This window comes from Lotus japonicus, chromosome 5, assembly GCF_012489685.1.
Source record: "Lotus japonicus ecotype B-129 chromosome 5, LjGifu_v1.2".
Classification (NCBI taxonomy): domain Eukaryota; kingdom Viridiplantae; phylum Streptophyta; class Magnoliopsida; order Fabales; family Fabaceae; genus Lotus; species Lotus japonicus.
The window spans coordinates 14822827-14837389 of record NC_080045.1 but is presented as its reverse complement, the minus strand read 5'-3'; the positions used below and the strand labels follow the sequence as shown (position 1 = coordinate 14837389).

General features: G+C 35.7%; 1 pseudogene across 1 annotated transcript; it reads right to left on the bottom strand.

Moving 5' to 3' along the window:
- Positions 1-3597: 3597 nt before the first annotated feature.
- LOC130717922 (UDP-glycosyltransferase 73C1-like) lies at positions 3598-5254 on the bottom strand (annotated as a pseudogene). Its single transcript, XR_009012453.1, has one exon. The product of XR_009012453.1 is annotated as a UDP-glycosyltransferase 73C1-like (transcript).
- Between the last annotated feature and the right edge of the window lie 9309 nt (positions 5255-14563).

The following is a 14563-nucleotide window of genomic DNA, read 5'->3' as shown; positions in this document are numbered from 1 at the left end:
ACAACAACAGTGTTGCTCATTTCATTCTTTTCACCTTTTTAGTTCTAACTCAATTTGTTATCATGCGACATCTTTTTTCATGTCCTAAAAAAAATTCAAATGACCATAACTCAAAAGTTGCATTTCTCTACAACAACTCAAGCGAAGTATAAGATAAACGAAATAAGAAAGTGAATTTGAGAAAACGACTACCTCTAGTGGTTGAGCTAGTGATGCATGTAGTTGGTGAGATTGCATGCATAACCCTTATTGTTGACATTTCTACTACAAGACATCCTATAATCATCCGCTTATGAAGCTCAATAAAGTGTTAACTTGATGGTCATTTATTCTTAATAGACTAAGATGAATGTCAGATGAAGTAGAATTTTCAATTTCAATATTTCACAAAAGTTAGAACAATAAAAAATCTAGTTGGATAAACCCGCTTGCTAATAGATGTTTCCAGGATTTAGTAGTATTGTGAATACTCCACACTAACTATTATGATACGGAATACTAAAGAAAGATTGTTCATCTTAGCAAGAATTTCAGGGTGCCTTAAAATAACAGAACCGAGATACCTCAAAATGCCATAAAATATCATATATAAAAGGAAAATATTTACAATATTCTTAACTTAACGTAATTATTTACATAATATTGTGATTACACATGCTCACAAATATTAATTTCATACTTTTATAACTAGCTATACAAGCTCACAAAATATTATTTTCAAAGAAAAAAAAAGCTCACAAAATATTCATATTCAACTTAAGTGGTGCAAAACAATTTAAAGATGTCACGAAAAACCACACATACTTATACTACAAAATAAAGTAACACACATTAGGTTATTGTGACGTGCATGACCCATATATAGGTTGCCGACACCTTTTTTTGTCTATAAGTTGTAAAAGGTTCAAATTATCAACGTTTTGCTTGCCAATAAATCAGATGGTGTCATAAATGCTCAGGTTTAACAAATTACTAACGGTATAATTAAGCCATCAAGAAGTACCTGGTTCGAAAGGTCAGGATGATCGGAGAAATCAACTTGATAATAGTAAATGCATTGCGATGGAAGTACAAATCAACGCCCCTGCTGACATATTGATTTTCTGCAAAAAAGTATAACAAAAGTAATTGTGATGGAAGTAACCTACGCAACAAGGTGTTTACTAGGATGCATGTTCTATAAATATGAGATGAGTTGTTAATTCTACTCTTTACTTATCGGCATGGCAGGACGAAAACAGATGAACACAGTAGAAAAGAAGATGAACACGGTAGAGAAAAAGATGAAGGATTAGGTTAACAGATATGCCCGAAATTTACTTGAAATGTTTAAAATTAATTTCAATTTGAAAACTAGGAAATAAAAATTTTCTGAAACAATTATTGTGCTTTATCATATTGTAAAGTTTATAATATAAAAAGTTGGAGGAACAATTTTATAATTTTTTTTTGAATTTAATAATTTTATAAATTAAAATGACATAACATAAACCTCCACTTTGCATTTATTAATTGAGTGTGAGAAAAACACACTCAATTAATTGTGTAACCTTAAGCATTTTAAAGTTGGTGTTTGTTATGGTATTTTAAGCATGATCAAGGTATGATACCCAAAATAAGTTGAAATAGTAATATAATAATTGTATTTTCCCAATAATGTACCCTAAGGTTGGTGTCGATTCAGAAGGTGATAGGTCTCTCTCTAGATTGAAACCATGTCGCTCAAGTCCAATGCTAGGATTGAGATTCACGACAACCGCTTTAAGGTCCCGGTGGAAGCCAACACAGGTCGTCGTAAGATAGTTGAGTTGCTCAGTGAACAATAACACTATTGCCCCAGAATTATAACTTCAAAAATTATAATTTCAATTACTACATGTCATTAATCTATTGAACTACCTAATATGGCTATAAAAAAAAATGAGGGTACCAAATAGTGAACAGAAACAACACGCGTGTGGCCCCATGGCCCATATGTCTCTTTTTAACTTCAAGCTGTGCTGTCCTGATTGCTTTAGAGAGTGGAGTTGGTATGGAGTGGAAGTTTCCTTATTGTTCGTGGAAAACGTGCAGCCAAAACCTTACGCAATGTTTTGAATTTGATACTCAAACCGTTCATTTTAGAGTTGAAACAATGAAAATACATATTAATGGACATAATGAGATTAAACCCCACAAATGATCACCCATAGAGTTCTGCAAAAGTTCCAACCTACCTAGAGAAATACTGGGATCAAGCCATATACAAAAAAAAGTACCTTATATTACATATACTATGCTGCAAGGGTTTATTGATTTATGGAACTTCTTGATAAATTCCTAAAAATATCTATGTACCACTATTTTCTAGCAGACCGCCACAAATTGCATTGCAGGTGTCTAGCCGAAAATACGGTACATGAATAGGCGTACATGGTGTGCCCCAATCTAAGGATTGACATTGAAACTTCTTAATACTTGTGAACATATGGTGTACACTAATCTAAGGATTAACCAATTGAACATATTAGTACTAAGAAAAAGGCTTAATTGCAGTTTTGCTCCCTCATCTTTCACCTATGTGCGATTTGGCTCCCTCATGTTTAAAACGAGCGATTTTGCTCCCTCAAATTCTAGTTTGTGAAAATTGGCTCCCTCCGTCTATTTGCCGTCAAATTTCAGACGGAATTTGCTTGTTGCACAACCGAGGATGACTTGGCTTTGCTAATTGCACCACACAAAATGACACATCAGTAGATAAACAAAATTAAAAAAAAAATTAAAAAAAAATTAACCCTAAATGAATACTTTTTTAAATACTAATCATTCTTTTATCATCTTCATCCCCATCAGGCTATCACTTGCATCCTCCTTCTTCCATCATCTTAAACAAAACCCAGAAAATCTTGGTTTAATCCTTTAAACAAAACTGAAACAAATTAAGTTTGCTAAACAAGCCATATTATATTATTATCCTTTGTGATTTACTCACTAACTTCCAGTCGAAAAACACAATACCAAATTTTTGGTTATGCCACGAGCAAATTTGGGAAGTTGAAGCAGAGAAGTGAAGAGGCGAAGAGCTTGGTTTTCATATATGGGAAAAACTTAGGTTTTAAAACCTGAGAACAAAACCTTAATCTAGCTCACTTCTCACCCAACCTCATCGTCAGATCCATCATCAGCCACCTCCATTCTCACCACCTCCACTCCCTTCTCAGCCTCTATTTTCTTATCCTTCTTCTTACCTCTCCTTAAACCAGAACCCCAGCCACCATTAAATCCAACACCTAGACCTGAAACCCCCACCCCCTGAACGAAAACCACCACCCACAAATTCAATCGACCTGGAGATTAAAAAGATGAAGAGAAAGACCTCACACTCAAAGACCCATTCAACACACCACCACCTTTCTCATAGCCATCACCTTTCTCAATAAAGCCACCACCTTTCTCAATGAAGATGATGATGAACCCATATTTAATTAGGGATGGTATTTCATTTTTTTAATTAATTATTTATTTATTTAATTACTTTTTTTATTTATTTAGTGAAATGGCATCCAAGTGTTCAATCTGTGGGAACCATGTCATTTAATGAACGCCACGCCGTCAAACTTTAAACAGCTAACTAACAGAAGGAGTTGATTTTCACAAATTGAAAGATAAGGGAGCAAAATCGCTCGTTTTAAACATAAGGGAGCTAAATCACACATAGGTGAAAGATGAGGGAGCAACACTGCAATTAAGCCTAAGAAAAATCATTTTGAACTCTTGGTTTGTTGCATGATATCTTGAATAAGGAGGGTCACATTAGTGTGAGAAGACCCTCCTTCTTCCACAGCTCTCTTAGCCATCTCAGCAAGCTCTTGAACTCTTCTTCTCATTTCATGACTTTGGCTACTCTCATTCATCAACTCTTCAATTGCTCTCTCAACATCTTCCTTCTTCACCAGCACCCCTATTTCCTCCTCCTCGCCCCATTTCACAGGAGCCTCCACTCCAACTCTCACTCCAACTCCCAAAATCTGCACAATCAGCTTCTCATTGAAAAACTGATCCCCAAATAGTGGCCATGTAACCATAGGAACACCGCCACAAATCGCTTCCAAAGTCGAATTCCAACCACAGTGAGTTAAGAACCCTCCAACTGCAGGGTGTGATAGTATCAACACCTGAGGCGCCCAACCTCGAATCAAAAGCCCTTTACCTTTGTTCCTTTCCTCAAATCCTTCTTCCTTAATCCAATGCTCCAACTCATCTAATTGACTTCCACTCTTTTCCCTGATCACCCAAATGAAGGGTCTATTTGATGCTTCTAAACCCAAACCAAGCTCTATCAACTGCAGAGGAGTTAAATTGCACATGCTTCCAAGGCAAGCATAGATCACAGCCTTTGATTTCTGCAAATCAAGCCACTTCATACTGTAATGTTCATCTTCATCAATAGAAACCTTATTATTGTTGCTGAGTGAAACAGGACCAATACACCAAACCTTTTCATTCTTCACCTTCTTGTAACCCTTTGCATACTCTGTCTCCAGCTCTTCAAATGAATTCATAACAACCCCATAAGAAGCAGCTTCCGCCGCAGCGGTTTCGGCGTAAAAAGCTATCCGATTCTGGTCCATCCTTGCTCCAGAAGGCCCAGGAATCTGCGCTTTTGTCATCTCAATCTTGTCAGGGACACCAGGGAGAACAAAGTACTCTGTTTCTGAAGTCACGTTCTGGCGAACTTTGTGGCGGCCTATGTTGTAGAGACAGAACAGTGTGAAGCAGCTCTGTCCGAGGAAAGAGATTCTCGGGATGTTGAACTTGGCTGCTATTCTGGCGGTGTAAGGCAAACACATGTCGGAAATGATGCAGTTTGGTGGCGGTGTTAACTCGCTGAAAAGCTGTTCCACTGGTTTCTGAAGGTTGCTTGCTGCGTTGAAGAAAGTTAAGGCGGTGCCCAGTGAAGGGAGCATGTCGAGATTCTCACACCCTTCTGGTAATCCAGTTTCGTTGTGTGGGAATTCGAGTTCGAGGATTCTGATTTGGGATCTGGATTTGGTTGTGTGAGTGAAGCGTGATGCGTTGTGGGGGGTGGTGATTACTGTGACTGTAACATCTTGCTGCTGTGACAAGATTGTGGCGATGTCCATCATGGGGATCATGTGGCCTTGGGACATCAGAGGGAACAAGACGAAGTGGATCTGGGAAGCTTGGGAGGCCATTTTTGTGCTGAGTGTTGGAGATGGATATGCTGAAAGTGAGTCTACTACTACCTCTTTATCAATTAGGCTTAAATACTCTAGAAATCCCTGAAATTGTTCCCCGTATGAAAATAAGTCCCTGGAAATTTTTTTCCCGATTCTGAATCCCTAGAATTTTTTTTTTAATCAGAATAGGTCCCTACTCGTATTACCAGCTTAGGTGACTCAATTTTTGCTGAGTCATTGATTCCACGTGGCTTATGAAACGGCTAGCAAGTGGACACTTTATACACACTTACACCAATGAGATATAAAATAATTATTTGTTCACACTTCAAAATGAGGTGGAAAGAGGTACATGAGGAGAGAGATAGGAAGAAAATAAATTGTTAACATTATTCTATAAACAATAAAAGCATTTGGAAAAGAATCAAGTCTAATAATATAATTAAGTATGTCAACTGAAGTATCATTTTCAACTTTTATGATTTCTCTTAAAATTTTCAATTCTAAAAATAAGTCTAGTCGATCAAAATTAGAATTTTCATTGTGTTTTAAGGAACATTCAAGGTTAAGACAAGATTCTTTTAAACTTTCAACTTCTAAAGACTTTAACTTCTCAATTTTAAATAGAAAGCGAAGAATAACTTTATATTTATATATATATATATATATATATATATATTTTAAATTGTTCAAATCTACTTTGAAATAAACCAATTGCTTGATCTACTATGTACTAAAAGTAGTTGGATTTAAATGATTCTTTAGCAAATATTTTTTTAAAAGATGAGATCTTTGAAGTGGGCACGACCTCTATCAACAAATCAATTGTTAAGGACTACTAACGGCCAAGTTTTTCATATACTACTTTATTTACAAGGGATTGTCTAATAACAAGGCTGGTCCAACCCTAAGTGAGGCTTAAAGTAAACTTTAAAGTGGGGCATTTTTATCTAAAAAATATTTCTTTATTAAATTTTTTTATTTAAAATTTGTTTTTTTCAGCTTTTTGAGATGCAAAATCATTTATTAAATTATCATAATCAATTTGATTTAACATGTTTTTTTCAATTGATAATAAAGCCAATCCATTTAATCTTTGTTGAGGCAGGGTTGATCTAAGATAAGATTTTAGTAATTTTAATATTGAAAAACTTCTTTACGCTAAAACAACAGTTACATGAATTGTTAACATTATTCTATAAACAATAAAAGCATTTTGAAAAGAATCAAGTCTAATAATATAATTAAGTATGTCAACTGAAGTATCATTTTCAACTTTTATGATTTCTCTTAAAATTTTCAATTCTAAAAATAAGTCTAGTCCATCAAAATTAGAATTTTCATTGTGTTTTAACGAACATTCAAGGTTAAGACAAGATTCTTTTAAACTTTCAACTTTTAAAGACTTTAACTTCTCATTTTTTAATAGAAAGCCAAGAATATCTTGATATATATATATATATTCTAAATTGTTCAAATCTACTTTGAAATGAACCAATTGCTTGATCTACTATGTACTGAAAGTAGTTGGATTTAAATGATTCTTTAGAAGATTTTAAAACTTCATTGTCGGCAATCTCATCAAATTGTTTCTTTCTACGAATATTACGTTTTTCATGAAATTTGGGTTCTATATCCATTTCAATAGCAATTTCTTTAGCAGAAATTATGGCAATTTCAAATCCATCGTCCCTATATTTTTCAAAATAAGAAATAAGTCCTTTCAATTTCTCCATAGCAACATCAATACGCATATCTTTTGATTGCAAATTTCTACTAATTAAATTACAGCAAACAAGATCTCATACCAAATAGTCATACTTAACAAAAATAATCTCATTTTAAATTCTTTTCTTTCTTTTCTCCTTTTCTTTCTTCTTACTTTTCTTTTTTAATCAAACGGACCCAAAATCATCTATGGTAAATATTATGTGAAACGAGTTTTATGTGGGCTAATAATATTTTAATATGTGTTATGAATTAGAATATTCAAAAACATATGTTGAAATATTATTAGACCAATTAGAGTATTTACCCATCTAGCTCAAGTGGTAGGAGATGGGGGACATACGGGTTGGTAGGGGGAGGTCAAGAAATCGATTCTTGGCGGGTGCATTTTACCTTTCCGATGTGCCAAAAAAATAGCATTTACCCAAAGTAAATTTTAGGTGATTTTAACAACCCATTTTTAAAAATAGCTAAAGAAAAAATTAATTCCATGGTAACTTCATATAGTAGTACAAATTTGTATAAGATGTATTGGAATAACATTTTAAATAAATATATAGAATAAAATTAAGTATTACCATAATGTGTGAACATATAGGGGAATAATTTTTTGCTGAACAACTGAAATAAAGAAAACCGATCACTATACTAAGCTAGTATAGTCGCGTCTGTCCGAAGACAGAAGCAAAGTCAACTCAATAGAAGGCATAGACCACCTATGGAGATCAAATTGGGAAACACAATCCAACAACGCTAGCTTGTTGATACGCGTTCTGCAAGTGTTCAAAATGCCCGAAGTAATATAAAATAGGCTAACAGGCTTTTGTACCCAAGTGGTATAGTTTATTTTGGAAATTACATCTTTGAGGTACTTTTTTTTTATTTACCAAATTAGTATAAATCGCCACTGTCAGTGGCGATTCTATTTTTCTTTTTTTACTTTTTAAAAGAATCGCCAATGCTATTGGCGTTTTTGTTTTTTTTTTTCCGTTTTTTAAATAAATCGCCAACATGGTTGGCGTTTTCTTTTCTTTTCTTTTTTTTCTTTTTTTTCCTTAAAATCGCCAACACTGTTGGCGTTTTCTTATTTTTTTTATATTTTTTTTTTCATAAAATTGCCAACACAGTTGGCTTTTTCTACTTTGTTTTTTTAATTTTTTTAAAATAGTAATTAAAATTATATTTAATCAATTGATACTCACACACAATTTTGTGTCATTACTCACTTTTGCAACACTTTGATCATAAATATTTGAACCGATATTTAAGGATAAACATATGCATTACATAATTTAGTTCAAGCGAAAATTATTTTTTATTGTGGAGTCGAGCAGCAATGGATTTTTTTCCGCACACGTTGGGGTCGTTGCCTTCGAGGTTCTTCCAGCAGTTGATTTTCATTTCCTTCATTTCCGGTTGGAAGCACCGTTGGCGATTTATTTGAAAAAAATAAGGAACCAATAAATAAAAAGAAAAATAAGAAAACGCTAACGGTTGGCGATTTTAAGAAAAAAATAAGAAAACACCAACAGTGCTGTCGATTTTAAGAAAAAAAAAGAAAAAAAAAAAAAAGAAAAGAAAACGCCAACATAGTTGGCGATTTATTTAAAAAATAAAAAAAAAACAAAAACGCCAATAGCATTGACGATTCTTTTAAAAAGTAAAAAAGAAAAAATAGAATCGCCACTGACAGTGGCGATTTATACTAGTTTGGTAAATAAAAAAAAAAAGTACCCCAAAACTGTAATTTTCAAAATAAACTACACCACTTGGGTACAAAAGCCTATAAAATATTGTCGAATCACAAAGATTGGGGAAAAACCGATTTACAAGAGCAATGGTTGCTTAAACCTAAAGAAAAGGTAAAAAGACAAATTATAATTGATTGGTTGGTAGAGAACTTAGCAATCTGAAGTAAATAGGAAGAAACAATGTTCGAGAGCTTAACATTTGGGTTAGTTTTACCAAAATAAGTGATGCTTTAAAGAATCTGAATGCATATGGAAAAAGGTAAAGTTTTCATGCTTTCTATTGTTGATCTAGCCTATATCTCTAAGTGTTGATTCCTCAGGTAAAAAAGATCTTTCAAAATACTTCCCTTCTTAAATCTCAATCGATTCCTAGCCACCTATGAGCCGTCAAATTGAAGATTAAGTTCATTTTAGTTTCAGACCATCAACTACTAGTCGTTGCCCTTATTCCTAAGGCGCAAATGCTCCAATAAACGGACCCCCAGTTCCCTATTTCTAAAATAAACTTCTATTTGTGCAAAGAAAGGTAAGATACCTTGCATGGATTTCAAGTTCATATTAAAACAGAAGGGTAGACTCATAGAAAGAAAACTCTTTATTCCATATGAAGATTATGAAAGTTAAAACATTAACAAGTAAAGGATCGACATCCCAAATGATAAAAGAAAATTAGCCAAGCATGGCTAAGATAAACATGTTTCTAACCTAAATAGGAACCTTGGAAGAGCTCCTTAATCCTTACACAAGCTAAAACTTCGGAAAAACTAAGATAGAAAACTAAAATTGCAAATTCCTATTTATAGGCAAAATTAAACGCACATGCGTGCAAGCTTGGCTGAAAAGCCAAGCCACTGTGCCTCCACGCATGTGCGTGCAAGGGGGTGCACGCACATGCGTGCAACCCTCTCTGAAAGTGCCAAGCCTCTAACTTTGCATGCATGTGCCTGCAGTATGGTGCACGCACAAGCGTACACACCTCGCTGGTTGGGAATCTTCTCTTTAACTCATTTCTTCATTTATGGCTTCCCCCCTTCAACAGCTCTTTTGGCTTTCAATTCTTCATTCTGAAACCTCCTAACCTTCATGCTTCATCGAACCCTTGTAATTCTTCATCAATGCAATTCCTTTGACAAGAAAATCTTCCTTTAAAAACCTTTACTAAGGGCTGCACATTCACCATCAAGCCATTCTTTGTAACCTAAAACCTCTTAAACCAATGCATATAATTCCATGAAAGATCAGATTATAAGTTACAAGATTCCTTCCAACAATGCCCCTAAATGCTCTAACATCTAGACTAAGGACTTCAATGCAAAAAGACTCAACTATTATGGATTTAAAATGCAATAAAAGACTCAAAAAGGACTATAATGCAAATGATGACTCTAAAATAGTAAAAGTACTAAATGCAACTAAAGACTCTAATAAATCAACTAAAAAGATAATAAAACCTAGGAAAAAGATAAGAAAACAAAGACAAAAATACCATATTAATTCCTATCATCACTTGTCAGCACACACACATTGGCTTCACGCCTAACATGACAGAAAGAAACACACCATGGGTGGTTAGAGACAGGGACGGATGTAGGTAGGTGACTATGAGGGCAAGTGCCCTCACTTGATTTTGTAAAAAATCACTAGAAAAAAAATTAAGTAGTAAAAGTATGTGTTTTTTATGGCACCGTTGGTAAAAAAATTCCCTCACTTGTGCTCCACATTGCTAAATGCCCTCACTTGAGTAGTAAAAATTTGTGGTTTTTATGGTCCTTTATAAAAAATGTCATCATTGTGTCTCCTTTAGTAAAAAATGTCTCACTTCTAATAGTATGTGTTAATTTTTTTTTACAAATTTATATATATATATATATATTTATATATTGCCCTCACAACATTAAATTTCTGCATCCTGGGTCTAGTGGTAAGCAGAGACGGATTCAAGTACAACACCATGAGGGCATTTTCCCTCACTTAATTTTGAAAAGAATCATTAGAAAAAAAAATTGAGTAGTAAAAGTATGTGGTTTTTTGTGGCCATTTTGGTAAAAAAATGTCATCACTTGTGTTCCACATTGTTAAATGCTCTCACTTGTATTCCATATTGCAAAATTCCCTCACTTCAGTAATAAAATATGTTATTTTTTATGACTTCTTTAGTAAAAAATGTCTCACTTGTGTCCTCTTTTTGGTAAAAAATGCACTAACTTCTAATAGTATATATTAAAAACTTTTATACGAATTTACAGGTATATATTGCCCTCACTGAACCAAATTTCTGGATCCGTCATTGGTTAGAGATAGGAGCAATGTCCAACAACATGGCACCTAAATGCGATAATAGAGGAGGATACTCCAACATCATATTAGCATTTAGAGAGTCATTCTCACACAAACTCGCGTATAACTCAAATCTCAGACGAGGAGAAGGCTATGCTTGATGGCCATGAGCTTAGCGGAGAGGGCGCACGAATGAGTTGACGATCCAGAAAAACACCCAACCAACCAACGGATGCATTGCGCAAGAGGCCACCATAACCAATACGATGGTTGTTCACTCTGAAGCACCCATCTATATTGAGCTTTACCTAGTTTGACCTTTGGCAAGACCTTAGCAGTTTCCTAGATTGATCCTAATCTATAGTAATTGCATGCGTTAGGAACTCATCCCAGTTTGCAATAGAAGAGGCAACATCACGGAGAATTATTAATGATAGCATTGTTCTTCTAATACAGAGGCCACCAAAGAATAATGTCAAAGCGACATTGATCCTTATGATGGATCAAGAAACCAATCCAAGTTCGAACATGTTGGGGGAGACAGGGGAGCCCATGGGCCAAGGAGTAACGCCACATCTTAACCCAAAACCTTAAGGCATTAGGTTCATGGGTCCATCTTCTTATAAAGTCTTCTCCTCACCCAAACTTAACCAATGTGGGACTCCAACTCCGCACTTGAATTCTCAACAATCTCCCCCTCAAGTGCGAGTAACCACCACATTATCATGGCCCCCCCCCACCGCGGAAGCATATCCACCCTTGCACCGCCGTTCGCTTCACCGCGTCAACGGAACCCGCCGCCTAGCCACACCGCTAGGAAGACTTTCGACACAAGGAGCCGTAACCATGGCTACACCAACCATCGGCTCTGATACCACTTGTTGGGGGAGACAGGGGAGCCCATGGGCCAAGGAGTAAGACACCAAGAGATATCGACGCCACATCTTAACCCAAAACCTTAAGGCATTAGGTTTATGGGTCCATCTTCTTATAAAGTCTTCTCCTCACCCAAACTTAACCAATGTGGGACTCCAACTCCGCACTTGAATTCTCAACATAACACATAATGAAAGAAAGCCAAGTCTGTGGGAACCCCTAGTCTAGTTTGAACTTCCCTAGCATGGATGCAATCTCACATGCAATGATTTGTAGTTTCCTTACAATTCGAACACTGAGAGCACACATCAAAAGGAGCCAAACCCTTATTAAATCTAAGGGTACTAATGGTTGGAAGAGAGTTGTGGAGAAGAACAATAGGGAAAGAGCTTCCTTTTCTATGGAAATTTAAGATGCCAAAGCTGCAAAAATGTAGGATCACAAAGTGATGAGGATGAAATAGCATTCAGAGCCTAGACATACGCGGAATAAGTCGAATAAAGACCCTTTGTGTTACCCTTTCATCAAATCCAAGAATCCCCAACATTAGTATTTGAAGGCTAAGGTAGTATCGGAATTTAATGAGGCAACGCGAGTAGTCAAAGAATTCAAGGACCATGTACGTACCATTAGCCCAAACATCACAAACCAACATGTCAAAGTCCGAAATATAAACATAATCAACCTTGTGCATAAAGGGCCAAGACTTGACCAATTTATGTACCAAAACAATTAATGGTTGATAAGCGAAACTGTTAGAATATAATATAAAATCATTCATTTGGCCCTTACCTAACAACTTAAGCTTTTGCGATAAGTGGTTGTTTGACATGGTATTAGAGAATCTATGGCCGAGAGGTCTAGAGTTCGATCCTTACTCCCCTTACTTTCTAATTAAAAAGTGGAATTTAATTAAGCACATAGTAGGATGGCCTGTGCATTTATCCACACTTCAAGCCCAAATGGCTCTTGCGTGAGGGGGCTGTTTACACCAAATTTTGGTAAACAAATAAGAGAATCCAATGATCAATCTGGGGACTGGATTCGAGTCCTCTTGGGTTCTTTGGTGAAAATAAACTTAATTCAATCAAGAAAAACTAAAGAAAATTGATAGAAAGTTGGAAACAAAACAGATAAATTCGACTAAAGTAAATAAGGAAATAAGTAAACTTTCTGAATAACAATTGAATTTAAAGTACAAAGTGTTTCACGAATCCCTACGTTTTCCTCTAACTTGGCTTGTAATCATTGTGATCGATTGTAAGCGCTTGAGAGTTATTTCGAGTAAAGATTCCAAACCCCTAATTCTATACAAAAATCTACTATTTATAGACCCAACATGTAACTGATTCCTAACGGTCAAATGATAAAACAATTACAAGTGTCTTCTATGCGCTCCTTCGTCCTGCACGTGTCCTCACATCTTATACGTGTCTTTCATGAGCTGTATCCAAAATAACCAGCTTCCTGTGCTGAACTTCATTTACCTCGAAGGAAACTTTTTAGTCGAAATCAACATGTCGAGGTCACTTGACACTTAACAGATTTTTCCTGAATCTTCTAATTTTCGACTTTATCATCAAATCGAATTATACAACATAGGTCGAAATTATCCAAACTTTTTGGTTAACAGATGCCCCCCAAAATATCATTTTTTCGATCAGAAAAATGATATTTTCGTCTTACATGATTTCGACCGAACACTAAATGCTAGTTTTTCCCTTTTCATTTATGACAAGGTAAAAGTCCCTTTTAACCTTTAACAACTTCCATACTCCATTACCATAAATGTCTAATCATGTCAGACACGTTCTTCAATGGTAATCATGAAAATGGAAACTGCCATACCCCACTCAGAATTCAAACGGATTTTATTTATTCCCATTGAACAATGTTTGGAATCTGGTGCAATCCTAACCGCTCATCTTGCTCAGGCTCAAGCCTATAAATAAGTGAGAAAATTTCCCACTTCTACTTCTTCTTCAACCTCTAGCTTTTACTCTCTAAAAACCCACCTTCAACCTTCTGTAACTTTCTTGAGTTTCAGAGCTCTGTTAGAACCACTTTGGTTCACGCAAACCTTTACCGACACCACCATTGCGACATCGTCTTCATCCGGCTCTCCGCCAACTACCATGACGTCTACGTCTTCTTCCTAGGTCCCGTCCGCTGCATTTCTTCCAAAACCCATTGAGGTTGAGGGAAGAACTTATGTCCCGGAACCTCCCAATGAAGAAGAGAAGGTGAAAATCTGTAATTCCCAGGTAATTATCCCCTTCTTCATTGGTGATAAAACACATGCATATTTAGGGCCTTATCAACCCATTTTTCCTAAGAATGCATCTGCATTTTTTCCTTCACCTCTTCCAAATGAAAAGATTTTGGCCTTTAGGGATTCCTACAACCTATCTGTTCTAGGTGACCCACCTAGAGCTTTCCGGTCTTCACCCCCAGTGAAGACGAATCCCTACATTGAATGGCTTAATAAAGTCGAAAAAGTGAAAGACAATTTTTGGAAATCTTTAGGTATTTTCGACATAATCCAACTTTCAAGGTCGAAAATTATCTATCATCCTGCCATGTTAGCCAGCTCCTTTTTCTTTTGGGAATGTTCGACCAATACCTTCCACACTCCTCACGGGATGATCACACCTACTTTCCTAGATGCAGCTGCCATTGCTGGCCTTCGACCCACAGGCTCTTCTTTCACATTTGACCTCCATGTCAAAAAAGAAATCAAATTGGATTACA